Source organism: Cherax quadricarinatus, chromosome 20 (genome assembly GCF_038502225.1).
Source record: "Cherax quadricarinatus isolate ZL_2023a chromosome 20, ASM3850222v1, whole genome shotgun sequence".
In the NCBI taxonomy this organism is placed as follows: domain Eukaryota; kingdom Metazoa; phylum Arthropoda; class Malacostraca; order Decapoda; family Parastacidae; genus Cherax; species Cherax quadricarinatus.
Window position 1 is genome coordinate 47,003,358 of NC_091311.1, and position 17,077 is coordinate 47,020,434.

The window sequence follows — 17,077 nt, forward strand, 5'->3', positions numbered from 1 at the left end:
ATACACAACATATCCCTCCAAACTGCCAATATCCCAAACCCCTCCTTTAAAGTGCAGGCATTGTACTTCCCATTTCCAGGACTCAAGTCCGACTATATGAAAATAACCGGTTTCCCTGAATCCCTTCACTAAATATTACCCTGCTCACACTCCAACAGATCGTCAGGTCCCAAGTACCATTCGTCTCCATTCACTCCTATCTAACACGCTCACGCACGCTTGCTGGAAATCCAAGCCCCTTACCCACAAAACCTCCTTTACCCCCTCTCTCCAACCCTTTCGAGGACGACCCCTACCCCGCCTTCCTTCCCCTATAGATTTATATGCTTTCCATGTCATTCTACTGTGATCCATTCTCTCTAAATGACCAAACCACCTCAACAACCCCTCTTCTGCCCTCTGACTAATACTTTTATTAACTCCACACCTTCTCCTAATTTCCACACTCCGAATTTTTTGCATAATATTTACACCACACATTGCCCTTAGACAGGACATCTCCGCTGCCTCCAACCGTCTCCTTGCTGCTGCATTTACCACCCAAGCTTCACACCCATATAAGAGTGTTGGTACTACTATACTTTCATACATTCCCTTCTTTGCCTCCATAGATAACGTTTTTTGACTCCACATATACCTCAACGCACCACTCACCTTTTTTCCCTCATCAATTCTATGATTAACCTCATCCTTCATAAATCCATCCGCCGACACGTCAACTCCCAAGTATCTGAAAACATTCACTTCTTCCATACTCCTCCTCCCCAATTTGATATCCAATTTTTCTTTATCTAAATCATTTGACACCCTCATCACCTTACTCTTTTCTATGTTCACTTTCAACTTTCTACCTTTACACACATTCCCAAACTCATCCACTAACCTTTGCAATTTTTCTTTAGAATCTCCCATAAGCACAGTATCATCAGCAAAAAGTAACTGTGTCAATTCCCATTTTGAATTTGATTCCCCATAATTTAATCCCACCCCTCTCCCAAACACCCTAGCATTTACTTCCTTTACAACCCCATCTATAAATATATTAAACAACCATGGTGACATTACACATCCCTGTCTAAGACCTACTTTTACCGGGAAGTAGTCTCCCTCTCTTCTACACACCCTAACCTGAGCCTCACTATCCTCATAAAAACTCTTTACAGCATTTAATAACTTACCACCTATTCCATATACTTGCAACATCTGCCACATTGCTCCTCTATCCACTCTATCATATGCCTTTTCTAAATCCATAAATGCAATAAAAACCTCCCTATCTTTATCTAAATACTGTTCACATATATGCTTCAATGTAAACACCTGATCTACACATCCCCTACCCACTCTAAAACCTCCTTGCTCATCCGCAATCCTACATTCTGTCTTACCTCTAATTCTTTCAATTATAACCCTACCGTACACTTTTCCTGGTATACTCAGTAAGCTTATTCCTCTGTAATTTTTACAGTCTCTTTTGTCCCCTTTCCCTTTATATAAAGGGACTATACATGCTCTCTGCCAATCCCTAGGTACATTAGAATTAATGTTATTAAATTATACCATTCAATAAAAAACCATACCACCAAATTTTATTTATAATAAAACCAGAGACGGGAGATACCAAATCTTTTGCTGATACCAATACCATCAAGAGTAGCTAATACCCAGTGATACTGGTACCGATACCATCAAAATTAGCCGATATCCACTGATATTGACACTCTGGTGTGCCCTTAAATAAAACCAATCTGAAACTCCTCAAGATAAAATGTCTCAGGCAAAACTAGCAATTTTTTAAGTACAGTGGTACCTTGAGTTTCGAACAGCTCCCAACTCGAACAATTATGTAAGTGTATTTTTGTAAGTGCTTTTGTAAGTGTATTTTTGGGGGTCTGAAACACACTAATCTAATTTACATATTCCTTATGTGAACAAATTCATTCGGTATCTGCACTCAAACAACCTTCTGGAACGAATTAAGTTCATAACTCAAGGTACCACTGCATTTTGTAAAACTGACAATTTTTTAAGTATTTTTACAATGTCTTTCTCTTCATAAAATTTTAACAACCTTTAATCTACTTTTGAAAAGAATGCATTGATCAAGTTCCAAACTACTGTACCTGCACACATTATGATGACAAAGCAGCAAGTACAAGGCATCTAAAATAAGAGTACATTAATATCAAAATACTAGTATGAAAAGATTAAGACATAATAGGCAAGGAAACCTTTAGTATGCAACATTCAACCCAGAGAAATCATATCACAAAACACATCAGCATACAGTAATGTCAAGGTAAAGAGGACGTCAGGTAACACAACACAAGAGGACCACTACAGTAAGCTCACCAGCTCATGTGAGTTAAATGGTTGAGGCTTCAAGATTGTTTTTTTAATGTGCTGGCTATCTCCCACCAAGGTAGAGTGATCTGAAAAAAGAAACACTTTCACCATCATTTACACTGTCACTGTCTTTTCAGAGGTGTGTAGATATGAGAGTTTAGATGTTCCTCCAAACAGCAAATATCCCCAGTCCTCCTTTAGAATGCAGACACTGTACTTCCCACTGTACTTATTTTTATTCTTATATTATTCTTATTTACCTCAACGATTGTCGACCACCAAGGCAACATAACCCAAAGAAGAAAACACATTTGCCATCATTCACTCAATCTATGCTTTTCCAGATGAGTGCTGACATCACAATATAGCTGGAACTTTGAACTGCAACATCCATACCCCTCCAGAGTGTAAACACTGCCCTTCCCACCACTAAGAGTCAAGTCTTGGAGGTGGGAAAGGCAATTATGGTGCATCTGACTCCACTTGCTCCCATCTATTATATTTAGAAGGAATCAGTAAATCCCCCAATCACACGGTGCCTGAGAAATGGTAGGTAATCAAGTTCGATCCAAGGAAGGAAAGACATGACCAATTCCTTGATGCAAGAACTTTTCACCAGCATCAAGGAACCTTCCATGAGGGGTATGGAGAAAAATGAGTTAGTTGTTTCATGCCATGAGGACAAGAGAATTATGGTGCATTATGCATGTATTGTCAGTGTTGTTAATCCTGCCATTATATTTATGCACCTGAAGACATGCAAGTACACCTCCAGCTGTTTTCCTTATGTAAACCTTAATACATCTCCCATATAGAATACTGTAGACCCCTGCTTTCTTTAGTGATTTACTAAGTCTAAAAGTTCTGGTAATTTCTGCTGGAAACACTAATAATATATGCACAGTGCACTATAACTCACATTCCCTTTTCATGGCAAAGGACATACTTACCTGGGGTTACCTGGAGGGTTTCGGGGGTCAACACCCCCACGGCCCAGCCTGAGGCCAGGCCTCATGGTGGATTAGGGTCTGATCAACCAGGCTGTTACTGCTGGCCGCATGCAAGCTGATGTACGAACCACAGCCCGGTTGGTCAGGTACTGACTTTAGGTGCCTGTCCAGTGCCTTCTTGAAGACAGCCAGGGGTCAATTGGTAATCCCCCTTATGTATGCTGGGAGGCAACTGAACAGTCTTGGGCCCTGGACACTTATTTCCAAGAAAATAACAGAGAAATATGCATATATGCCTTGAAGCTTCAATCAATGAATTTCAGCAACACCAATGAACAAAACTGAGAATAGTATATCTTGGCTAGGCCAATCTCTCATGCTGTCCTAAGATCACCATGGAAAACTTAACATGAGTCAACATTCCTACTGCAGTGTTCCTTCATTCTTCCTTTAATGCCTTTACCCTCCCATCCCTTTCTTGTACCTAGCACTGGCTGGTGGACTTACTGCAGTATTCCTTTTGCATTGTGTTACCTAACCTGTTCACCCTGATTTCACTTACTGTATGTTATGCGTCTTGTGATATATTTGCTATGTACTTGATAAACATCCTTCATGGGTGAAACATTGCACATTAAAGAATACCCTGCATTTTTTAACACACTGTCCGTCTCCCACCGAGACAGGGTAACCTGAAAAAGAAACACTTTAATCATCATTCACAATATTGCTGTCTTGCCAGAGGTGGACATGACAGTTTAGATTACCCTCCAAGTAGAAAATATCCCCACCCCTATTTTTAGAGAGCAGGCACTGTACTTCCCACCTCCAGGATTCAAGTCTGGCTAACCGGTTTCCCTGAATCCCTTCACAAAATGTTACACTGCATACTGCATTTTATTCTTTCAACTTGTTGCCTATATCAACATAAAATATCAATATGCTGGCATAAAAACCTTCTTATCGTACTTGTACACATGATGAAAATGCTTGTAAAGTTAATCTAACAAATTTAGATTGTTTAACTTCCTCTGCATAACTGATGACAGTACAGTACAACATTAATATATTAAGCTGTGTTACAGCATTCCTTATAACTTCCTGAATATCCCACTGAACTTTTCTAATCATCATCTACTTCGGGTTAGTAAAATATTTCATTCAATCTTTCTTTAGGATAGAACAAGAGGAAGAAACATACATAAATATGCTTTCTAATTTGTTTCTTTAACTAAATTACCTTAATTACACTGCTTGATAATAACAATGAGTGGGTAACACCTTATACAATCACTTAATTATTATACCTCTTGATTAAATGAAATAAATCAAACTCAATGATTCATCTATAAAGAATAAAAGTTGAAAGTTTTCACAATACTGACTATGGCTGACACAATTCATAAACAACCCAAACCTACAGAGGACATTAGTAATCTATGACTGCATGAAACGTTGTCTGAAATTTCCTCTCTAAGCGTGGGTTATTTGTTATGTATGGATGCGTATATTACAGTAGGCAAACTAGCTCAAGCAAATGGCAGCTACCATATATTACTCCCATTAGCTGAACAATGGCAGCTACCATATATTACTCCCATTAGCTGAACAATGGCAGCTTCTGGGACTTGGTCGATCCTTTAGCACTGACCATCCAGAAGCACTGTATCTTTGCATATACTCTTATGGATAAATTTTATACAGGATTAAAATGAGAAATTAATATATAAACAGTACAGTAGGGCCCCGCTTTACAGCATTTTGCCTTATGGCATTCCGCTAATACAGACATTTCAAATTATGACCAAAACTCGCTATATGCCCCTCCCCCTCCCTCCCCGACTTTCTAATACAGTAACCGTGCCCCACCTGGTTTGTTTACATTCTCTGTGAGCACTCTCTCTCTCCATTATGTCTGGAAACTTTCCAAAATTTCAAGTGTTTTAAAGTTATTTCATGTTTTATGTATATTCTGTTAATTATACCTATGTGTACCTGTACCTAAATAAACTTACACACTGTGACTCACGAAATCGTAATGACATGGTTTCGTGAGGTACGTCCTTTGAGACTCTCTGATCGCGGGTTCTATCCCTGCCTGTGGTATGGTTTGTTTACACACTGTGCTGGTATGTAGGTACATATTAAAATCACTAAGAGTGTCTTATTAGTCTTGAGGACGCCATATTAATAATGTTAATAATAATAATACGGAATAATAATGACTCTGAGGCTCATTAAATGTCGTATGTTATACTAATATAAACATTTTCATTAGCCCATCTATGATATTTTTTTCAAAATTATATAACAAACACGTTACGTAACATAGAAATATAATAAATACACCACACAGTAGATTAAATTAACATGAATATGAGATGTTAGGCATATATGAACGTGTATCAACCATAACCAGACATGTTTGTCTGTTTGTTTACATTCTCCCTGTCTCTCTCTCTCATTTACTCGTTCTCTCTCTCGTTTATTCATTTTACCTCGTTTACTCACTTCTAACCCTACATTAAGACTACAAATATTTTAAGGTAAGTAATGAATGTGATGTATATGCATTTTATTGCTCTGGGGCACTTTAAATGTCATATTACATGTGGGCAGGGTGGCCTGGTTGGCTACCATACCTCCAATACCTGACTTACAATAAATACTACTCACTTCTCACCCTACATTAAGGCTACAAATATTTTAAGGTAGGTAATGAGTGTAGTGTAAACTTATCTGGCATTTATATGCATTTATAAGTGGAAACAATGGCGTTCTGTTTTCCAGCAATGTCCGCTTTCTGGAGGTAGCCTGGAACCTAACCTGCCGTATAAGTGGGGACCCTACTGCACGTATAAAAACTATCATAACATTTTACATATTAAGATAAAAGGTTAATAACATAGAAATCTTTTTGTGTGTGTGTGTTATTAGTCATCCAGTATTCTTTAAGGCCCTATAATCTTGCCCAGTATTGTGCATATTTTATATTTGTTAAAAGACTTGTGTAACTATGATTTTTTTAACAATTTTTAACTTACATAAACATCTTTCCAGTGTAAATATTTCAACAATATGTCTCTTACAACTTACAAAGGAATTTTGTAAACAGTCTAGGTATGGTGGAAGGCAACAGTTATTTTCTGCAGACACACTCATCCATTTTTAAACCTGCAGCCACACATCTCCTTCACTGAACTCAAAACACTACATCTCTGAATAAGCAGCAGAATATAATGTTAAAAATAGTAAACACAAATACTGTATACAATAAAATTAAAAATACAGTGGAACCCTGACTTATGAGTGCCCCAACATACGAGTTTTTCGAGATATGAGCCATCACTCAGTTGATTTTTTGCTCTGAGTTACGAGCCAAAATCTGAGCTACGAGCAGCTTCCCCCCTCAACCCTTACACCTCGCTTGTGTTTATCTATGATTTCATGCTTAAATTCCATGGATATCATCCTCTTTTTCTTCTCACCACTGTCCTTTGCACTTACTTTCTCAGGACCCATGGTTAGAAAAAAGAAATTTGGCAAAATAACTACACAAAATGCAAGCAAAACACGAGAGAAATGCTTCCACACTGAGGTAAACAGTGCACTGCGCCAGTTGGCAGCATTCTGAAGCTCCTCGTTGTTATTATTATTATTATAATAATAATACAGTGGACCTTCAGTTAATGACATTAATCTGTTCCAGAGAGCTTGTCTTTAACCGATTCTGTCGTAATCCGAATTAATTTTCCCCATAAGAAATAATGGAAATGCAATTAATCCGTTTCAGACACCCAAAAATATTAAAAAATGTTTTCTATGTGAAATATGCATTACCTACACAGAAAACAATGATACATGAAGAATAAAACAATAATAACATCACACTTACCTTTACTGAAGACATGGTGATGTATGGAAGACAGGAGGAGGGGAGAGGATGGAAGAGTTTACAATTGTTTGGAAGGGGAATCCCACTCCATAAAGACTTCAGGTACCAAGTCCTTATCCTGGGTTACTTCTCTCCTTTGTTTTTTAATGCCACTAGGACCAGTTTGAGAGCAATGGACCCCTGTTGCTCAAAAAAGTTTGCCAGAGAGGTCTGTTTCTGGTATATGTTAGGAATTGTGTTGGGAGACACAAGATAGTCCTTCAATATGACACTAATAACAGCTCTATGGCTTATTTATTTAGCACAATTCATCTAATATGACATAATAAACATAGAAACATGACATATACTCTAGAATGAATAAAATACGTCATTAAGTATGTCACGAGTGTTGCTGAGTTGTTGTTGGGTGTATAAGGACCACTGAGAGCATAAGCCGTACATAGTGGTAGTGGAGGTGGCAGCAGCAGTAGAGACTAGAGACGGCAGTGTTGTCAGTCACCCTATATAACTCCAACAACACTGGAGGAGTTAGGTTCGTGCTCTCCTTTTTCTATCGATTAATCGCTTAACTTACTTGCTACAGTTAATGCTTAGCTTGCTTGCTACAGTTAATGCTACACTTTATCGCTGGCTGCCGCTATAGCCTTTATATACTCCTGTTGCTTTAGTATTGTACATATTGCATAGTCACTGAAAAAGGCACATTCTCCCTTCTCTCTCAGCCCTTTACCAAAGGGCTGGCTTTCTTTGGGCCCATGGTGGCTTATTTAGCAGTTACAAGCACTAAAAACAATGAAATAATACAAAATGTATCGCATGTAAGCGTGGAATTGTCCTTGCTGGCTTGTAAACAATGGCACACTGGCTGTACGTGGAGTGGTTGGGCTGCTCAGGTCATGCAGACATGTTCGGGACAAATGACTTTAACTGAGTTCTTTGTCATTAACTGAGCCAATATTTTGATGCAAAAACATGTCGTTATCCGATGACATCGTTAATTCAGGGTCCAATGTAATTATATTATTATTATTATTATTATTAATTTAGGGAACTGGAGCACAAATCCAATTCCCTAGATCAAGAGCCCCTCTCCAGCATCAAGGTTCCTTGATGCTGGTGAAGGGCTCATGATCTAGAAAATTGGATCTGTGCTCCAGTTCCCTAAATTAATAATAATAATTATAATAATTATTATAAAAAATTAATTGGAGTGTGAGCAGGGTAACATTTATGAAGGGATTCAGGGAAACCGGCAGGCCGGACTTCGAGTCCTGGAGATGGGAAGTACAGTGCCTGCACTCTGAAGGAGAGGTGTTAATGTTGCAGTTTAAAAACTGTAGTGTAAAGCACCCTTCTGGCAAGACAGTGATGGAGTGAATGATGGTGAAAGTTTTTTTCTTTTTCGGGCCACCCTGCCTTGGTGGGAATCGGCCAGTGTGATAATAAAAAAAAAAAAAATTAATTATAATAATACTAATAATAACGAGGAGCTTCAGAACGCCACCAACTGATGCAGTGCACTGTTTACCTCACTGTGGAAGCATATGTCTCATGTTTTACTTGCATTTTGTGAAGTTATTTTAGCAAATTTCTTTTTTCTAACCATGGGTTCTAAGAAAGTAAGTGCAAAGGACAGTGCTGAGAAGAAAAATAGGATGATGTCCATGGAATTAAAGCATGAAATCATAGATAAACATGAGCAATGTGTGAGGTGTACTGTCAGCATAGTTGCTGATCCCTGTATTCCCAGTATTATATAGCATAGCATATTAGTATCATCCCTGTGCTTTAGACACGAGATCCCTCGTAGGCCTTTGGCTTTGTGTGACGTCATAGGGATACACATGGGCAGTGATCCCCCTGTCCCGTCCTCACTCGGCGGCAGACCTACAAGGCGTGAACAGGCTTGGCACCGGGCTCCATCTCTCATCTCAGTCTGACAATATATTTACCATCCTACAAGTGTGTCTACTTTCAACCTACGATATCTCCATTTAAGAACCCTTACGATAAATGGTGACAGCGGTGAGCCTGTAATTCTGACGATTACAGCGATTTCTGGAGATAAAGTTGTCGACCAGCAAGACGGCCATTTCGCGTTACCAGTAGGCCTACCGAGGTTCACCCCATCCAGCTACCTCAAGCCAGCTACTCTACCAGCTTCTACATTATTCACTGGTCAGTCTCTTTGTATTAGTGTTAACTGCTTTTTGCATTACTCCCGAGGGGTTGACCCGAGTTTGCAAAATAAGCCAGCTTCCAGTCTGTGGTGGGGGAGTCAGTACACCCGAGCCCAGTCCAGCCTAGCCTACTCCATCCAATTATTTTGCCTGCCAAGCCAGCTTCCACCCCTGCTGTGCTCATCGTGTGAAGTTATCAAGCTATTCTGTGTGAAGGGTTAAGATAAGCCAGCTAGCAACTAACCCAGGTGTCTTACCCCAGTACTCAAGCAAGCCACATGACTAGCCTTCATCGCTTGTGATTCAAGTTCCAAGCATTCTGAGTGCTCCTTATCATCCTTGTGGTGTTGTAGTATTTCGTGGGTTTCTTCTAAGCCAGCCGGCTTAGAATTATCTTCGCGGCAGTGTGGGTTTTCTCAGTGAGGCTTACGACGTTCAACCCATAAGCCCAGCCACTCACGATCACGTGTGTCGCACCATTGCCGGTCTCAGACGCCTCGCTCAGCCATTACCCACAAACCCAACTACAGTCGGCCATTACAACTCACCTACCTCATCAGTGTTTTGGTGCACTGCTAAGGGTTGTAGCACCATATTTTAAGGACAACATAGGGGGTCAAGAGCTAGAGTGTGGCGCGCCATCTTTAAAAGCCTCCTGTGTGTTGTCTCTCGCCGATTTAAGCGCAATTCTACGATCATCTGTGCAGAGGACAGCAGCAAGACGATATAAACAATCCATCAATCTCATTTTTTTTCAAGTGTTACAGCTATAATATTTTTTTTTTTTAGAGACATTTGCGAGTGTTGAGACATTTCTTTTGTGTTCCCAGTGAATTTTTCTCTTAGTGACATTCAGTGACTCTTGATCAGACTCAGTGTTTATCATGTACTGATTGCATAAATTTCTTTTAATCTCCTTAATTCAGTGTTAATTTTCGTGCATTATTTTATATCTGTTGTGTTGTGTATCTTTTTATACACTTGAAGTAAGTACTTAGTGTATTCCTTTTTGTTGTGTGTTTTAGCACCTATTATTTTTCATATTTTATTGAACAAATTCACTCTTAGTGCAATTTTTAAGTTCTCCTTCTAAAGTAAATTGTTCTTTTGCTTGTTGTTTAAGTGCAGTTAAGAGTTAAAGTGTTCATTCCTTGATATATTTCTTTTCTTGTGTGTTATAATTTTTATTATTGCACATTGACTCATTTTGCAATAATTCTTGTGCAAATATTGTGTTGCTATTAAAGTTTTTCTTGCAGAAAATTTTATGCAGTGTTGTGCAATACAGTTTATTACAGTGCAGTTTCTTATGCTCTGTTCTGTGCATAGTATTTTATTCTGTCTGTCATTTTATTTTTTTTTAATTTCAGTGAATTGTGTGTTTGTTTTAATTTTTGCACAAGTTTATTGAGTCCATTTTATTATTTTATTGTGTATTTTCCTTGTTGCATTGAAAGTAAAGACAACTCACTGTGCCATTTATTCAATTTAAAGTAAAAGTTGAGCATATTAGATTTGAGCAAAGTACAAGCTCTCTTGATTTTCAGTGTTTGCTAAGTTGCATATTCTTCTTGTGTGAGTTCTTTGCTTACTGTGTAACTTGTAAATTTTTAATTACTTATGCAGAATAGTTAAGCATTTTTTTCCATTTAAGCTTACTGTGTCATTCTCTCCATTTTTCTTGACTTATGCCCTTCAGTATTTTCACTGAGAAGATGTCCCAGTCACTTTTGAACGTTCACTTAGTGTATCATTCCAGTCAAAGTCAATATGAATCAGTCCACAGTACCAACATTCCCTTACTGACTGAAAGACAATATCTAGCCCTTGAGCAATGTGTTTGTTCTCACAGCTTGTATCTGAGATTTGTTAAAGTGCTGCTAAATGTGAAGTTCAGATTAAGTTCCTATAGATCCACGAATTACTTATTAACGTAGCCGAGCGGTCAGGCACTAGTAATTCTGTCATTCCCATCTGTGTTCCACCTATACCTTCAGACTTGCAGGATAGTGTTCCGTTGCCTCAAGTGTCCGGGGACACTCAGACTGCCTTGAGTGCACAGCCTATCCCTGCAATGACTGCTAGTTCGAGTAGTAGTTTCGCCACAGGGGATGCCTTGTCAGAAAACGATTACTTGCAACTAGTAATGCCATCTCTTGTTGATGTGACATGCTGTCTGCAGAAAGACGTCTCTGTTACAGCAAGTGTTCTCACTAGAGTGTCTGTTGTTGTTCCTTGTGTTTCAGATGGTGATCCCATCCTAGTTGACAGTAATCAGTGCATTGTAAGAAGTTATTTCTCGAGTAACTTTCACATGTTAACGTTTGTAAGTGTAGTTTCTTTATAGCTGATACCTCGTGTCACTGTGTGCGACTCAGATTGAATATCAGCATTGTTCACCGTGTTCATTTCTTTCTCCTGTGCTTGCAGTTGAGATAGTAGATTCGTTCTCCCTTGCTCATATTGCGTGTTATAGCGTTAATTTTTTTCAACCGGGGGGAGTCATCCACTCCACCGAGTTTGTTCTTTCCTCCAGTAAGGAAGAACTGATACCTTTATTCCAGAACAAACAGCCTACTGGAAGGTTAGCCAGATGGACCTTGACTATCCAAGAGTTCAATCCCACTTTTGAAAATTTACCTGGCAAGTCAAATGTAGTCGCAGATGCTTTATCGCGACACGTTAGTGTAGTTACTGCAGATCCTCCATTTGCTGTCGAGGATGTCAAAAATGCCCAAAGAACCGATCCCTTGTGTTCTGGTGTGATTCGATTCCTGCTCCAGGAAGATCTTATTCTTACTGTGAAGCCACCAGTACCCTTTAGTGACTTGTAATGAGCCAAGAATTACTGTATCGAATAGTCGAGTTGAGTACTCCTAGCAGACGAATTAGTAATTCCACAGTCACTAGTGATTGTAGTTGTATCTTTTGTAGATACTCGTTCAGATCTCTCTCAGTCAAGGCATGTGTTAGCCATTGCAGAGGAATTCAATCCTCCCAGAGATGATAACCATTCTGCATACATAAACCTTACCCTCGCAGAATTGGGTTTAAGTGTAAACAGCCTGCATAATTAGATGTCCGAGATGAATGAATTGGTCAACTGTGTGTTTTATTATTAGCTGATCAGTTTGTCAGAAATTTTCGTGTTCACGTTCCCTCCGTATTCTGAGAATTAACAGTCTAGATTTGTGTGCACCGAATCTGCCTTTCTGTTAAACACTTCTTTGTATATAATTATTCTTCCTCAGAATCAGTAGAGTGCATGAATACAGATCGATCGATCAATTCCATCCATATTGTATAATGATTTGTTCTTATAGTTTGTAATGATTACGTTAACACCCATTACGTCAAAATCATGTTGTACCATCCATTAGTTCTAAGTTATATATGAATTTGTTATTGTATAGAATCAGCCCAGATCCGCCTGCCTGTTCAGCCTATAGTATAGTAGTGTATGTCGGGACGACATACGTAACATGACCGAGCTGTCAGCATAGTTGCTGATCCCTGTATTCCCAGTATTATATAGCATAGCATATTAGTATCATCCCTGTGCTTTAGACACGAGATCCCTCGTAGGCCTTTGGCTTTGTGTGACGTCATAGGGATACACATGGGCAGTGATCCCCCTGTCCCGTCCTCACTCGGCGGCAGACCTACAAGGCGTGAACAGGCTTGGCACCGGGCTCCATCTCTCATCTCAGTCTGACAATATATTTACCATCCTACAAGTGTGTCTACTTTCAACCTACGATATCTCCATTTAAGAACCCTTACGATAGTACAGGTTGTTTGTGAGGCAGTACGAGCGTAGTACTATGCTGGTACTGCCTCGCATTAAGAGTGTAGCAATTAATTAAGTTCAGAGATAAAGCGTAGCATTAAGAGTGTAGCAATTAAGTTCAGTGATAAAGTGTAGCATTAAGTTCAGTGATAAAGTGTAGCATTAAGAGTGTAGTAATTAAGTTCAGTGATAAAGTGTAGCATTAAGCAAGTAGCCTACCTTCCACCCTCCACCTCCACCAGCATACGTACACTTTATAAAAGCAGTTTATTTCTTAACATTCTCTATTATGTTTTATTGTTTTTATACAATATTTCTTATTTATAAATACATTGTTTCAGTGTTTTCCTTATGAAACTAGTGATCTAGCGCAGTTAGCCTCACAAACACTTCATTTTCAGAAGGGGAAGAATGGGAAGATATGGTCAGTGCGGCAGTGGCAATGGCCACCGCCACTCATCACATAATGACATGTTTTACTCATTCTAGAGTATATATCATGTTTCTATGTTATTTATATTGTTTATTATGTCATATTAGATAAACTGAGATAAATAAATAAGCTGGAGAATTGATATTAGCGTTATATTGATGTATTTTGTCCTGCCTTCCGTGAGCAGGAATTCCGCTGGAATGGATTAATGGAATTTCAATTCATTTAAATAAGGAAAACTGATTTGATGTACGAGCAAATTGAGCTATGAGCTAGGTCACGGAACGGATTAAACTCGCAAGCTGAGGTTCCACTGTATGCTATTTAGAAATGTACAAAAATCTTGCTTCTTTTAGAAGTCCAGAAAATTTTCATGGTGAATAAATAAATAAATAAATAAATAAATATATATATATATATATATATATATATATATATATATATATATATATATATATATATATATATACATATATATATACATATATATATATACATATATATATACATATATATATACATTATATATATACATATATATATATGTATATATATATGTATATATATATGTATATATATACATATATATATATATATATATATATATATATATATATATATATATATATATATATATATATATATATATATATATATATATATAATTTTTTTTTTTTTTCAACAAGTCGGCCGTCTCCCACCGAGGCAGGGTGACCCAAAAAAGAAAGAAAATCCCCAAAAAGAAAATACTTTCATCATCATTCAACACTTTCACCACACTCACACACTATCACTGCTTTTGCAGAGGTGCTCAGAATACAACAGCTTAGAAGCATATACGTATAAAGATACACAACATATCCCTCCAAACTGCCAATATCCCAAACCCCTTCTTTAAAGTGCAGGCATTGTACTTCCCATTTCCAGGACTCAAGTCCGACTATATGAACATAACCGGTTTCCCTGAATCCCTTCACTAAATATTACCCTGCTCACACTCCAACAGATCGTCAGGTCCTAAGTATCATTCGCCTCCAGTCACTCCTATCTAACATGCTTATATATATATATATATATATATATATATATATATATATATATATATACGTATATATATATATATATATATATATATATACGTATATATATTCGGGATCGCTTCCCCAGTCTTTTTCCATTCGTTTCAGCCGGCTACAGCAAACCCTCAATTCTTTTGTTTGGAGAACATGAAATTCTCTCATCAGAAGGTGTTCAGCAGGGTGACCCACTAGCTCCACTTCTCTTCTGCTTGGTAGTAAGAGAACTAACTTCCAGCCTCAGCAGCGAGCTCAATATCTGGTACCTGGATGATGGCACTCTGGCAGGTACTGAAGAGTCCCTGGTAGGGGACCTACAACTGGTGAAAACACAGGGAGAAGACTTGGGACTCATCCTCAATCCCTCCAAGTGTGAAATCATCACAGCAAACCAGGAAATAATCAATGCTGTGCGAAGAATCCTCCCAGAAGTCTCTACTACCACTCCGTCCAACAGTACCCTCTTGGGAGCACCGCTGGGTCACCAGGCCATCGACACAGTCCTCAAGGACAAATTGAATGACCTGATGAGAATGGAGGAGAGAATAAGCAATCTTGATGCCCATGATGCTCTGTATCTCCTCACAAGGTGCCTTAATATTCCAAGACTCACTTACTTCCTCAGGTGTGCACCCTCTTTTGACAACCCAACACTCGACGAATATGACGCACACCTGAGGTCAACCCTTAAGAAGGCACTGAACCTGTCACTAGAGGATCAGCAATGGGATCAGGCAACCCTCCCAGTACGACTGGGAGGTATAGGGGTGCGCAAAGCAACGCATGTTGCTTTACCTGCTTTTCTGTCTTCATGTTTGTCTTCCAGTGCTTTAGTCAAGAAGATTGTTCCCGAACGCTTGAGAGACATGGTAGGAGCTCAAGACCCCAGGTTTACTGAAGCAGTGATTCGGTGGGACACCCTTACAGATTCCTCCAGTAGACCAGCTCCTCCCAAAGAACACAAACAGTCCCACTGGGACAAACCGATCATGGAAAAAATCGCCAACACAATGCTCTCCAATGCCTCAGGAAAGGACAAAGCTCGTCTCCTGGCAGTGAAGGCACCACACTCTGGAGATTTCCTGTTTGCTGTTCCCAATTCCTCCTTGGGCACTCGACTAGACCCACAGGCCATTCGGATTGGTGTTGCTCTTCGCCTAGCCGCCCCCATCCTCACCGAACATAGGTGTATTTGCGGCAGGGCGACAGCTGATCAATTCGGACTTCATGATCTCGTGTGTCACACAGCAGAAGGGAAGTATGCCAGGCATGAGGAGGTCAATGATATCATAAAGAGAAGCCTCGCCACAGCCCATTGCCCAGCTCAACGGGAACCCCAAGTACAGAGGTCTGACGGAAGTCTAAAGCGTCCTGATGGAGCCACTGTGCTACCTTGGAAGGATGGAAAGCAGATTGCCTGGGACTACACGTGCCGCCACATTGGCAGACACCTACTTGCCATACTCCGTAGTGGAAGGGGGTGGAGCTGCCAGCCATAGGGAGACTCAGAAGATCTGCAAATATGAAGACCTTCCCCCTTGCTATAACTTCATCCCAATAGGGTCAGAGACCCTTGGAGCATGGGGCAAGTGTGCTCTAAAGTTCCTAATAGAGCTGGGTGAAAAGCTCATCACAGAAACAAAGGACCACAGGGCAACCAGCTTCCTCTTCCAGAGACTCAGTGTTGCGATCCAGAGAGGAAATGCCTGCAGCATTCTTGGCACGCGGCCCACCGCCGGGGAGCTGGACGAAGTATTCGAGATGTAGCTCTGAGTTACCTATGTTATTTTACTTTGTATCGTAGTTTTGTGAATGTTCTGTCAATGTATTTTGTCTTTAAATAAAATATATATATATATATATATATATATATATATATAGGTAGTAGGTTGGTAGACAGCAACCGCCCAGGGAGGTACTACCGTCCTGCCAAGTGAGTGTAAAACGAAAGCCTGTAATTGTTTTACATGATGGTAGGATTGCTGGTGTCCTTTTTTCTGTCTCATGATCATGCAAGATTTCAGGTACGTCTTGCTACTTCTACTTACACTTAGGTCACACTACACATACATGTACAAGCACATATATACACACCCCTCTGGGTTTTCTTCTATTTTCTTTCTAGTTCTTATTCTTGTTTATTTCCTCTTATCTCCATGGGGAAGTGGAACAGAATTCTTCCTCCGTAAGCCATGCGTGTTGTAAGAGGCAACTAAAATGCCGGGAGCAAGGGGCTAGTAACCTCTTCTCCTGTATATATTACTAAATGTAAAAGGAGAAACTTTCGTTTTTCCTTTTGGGCCACCCCGCCTCGGTGGGATACGGCCGGTGTGTTGAAAGAAAGAAAGATATATATATATATATATATATATATATATGTATATATATATATATATGTATATAT

At 39.3% G+C, this 17,077-nt stretch overlaps 1 protein-coding gene across 6 annotated transcripts in view; it reads right to left on the minus strand.

Annotated features, from left to right (window-relative positions):
* Window positions 1-1,015: 1,015 nt before the first annotated feature.
* The window catches only part of Ocrl (Oculocerebrorenal syndrome of Lowe), a 134,996-nt gene continuing 118,934 nt past the window's right edge, over window positions 1,016-17,077 (minus strand). For 4 of the 6 annotated variants that reach the window (XM_053793459.2, XM_053793443.2, XM_053793450.2 and 1 more), the window contains one exon: window positions 1,018-3,988. The gene's annotated coding sequence lies outside the window, so the exon portion shown is untranslated. Of the gene's footprint in view, window positions 3,989-17,077 lie in introns of all 6 variants that reach the window. The other 2 variants (XM_070087054.1, XM_070087053.1) reach the window with 2 other exon arrangements.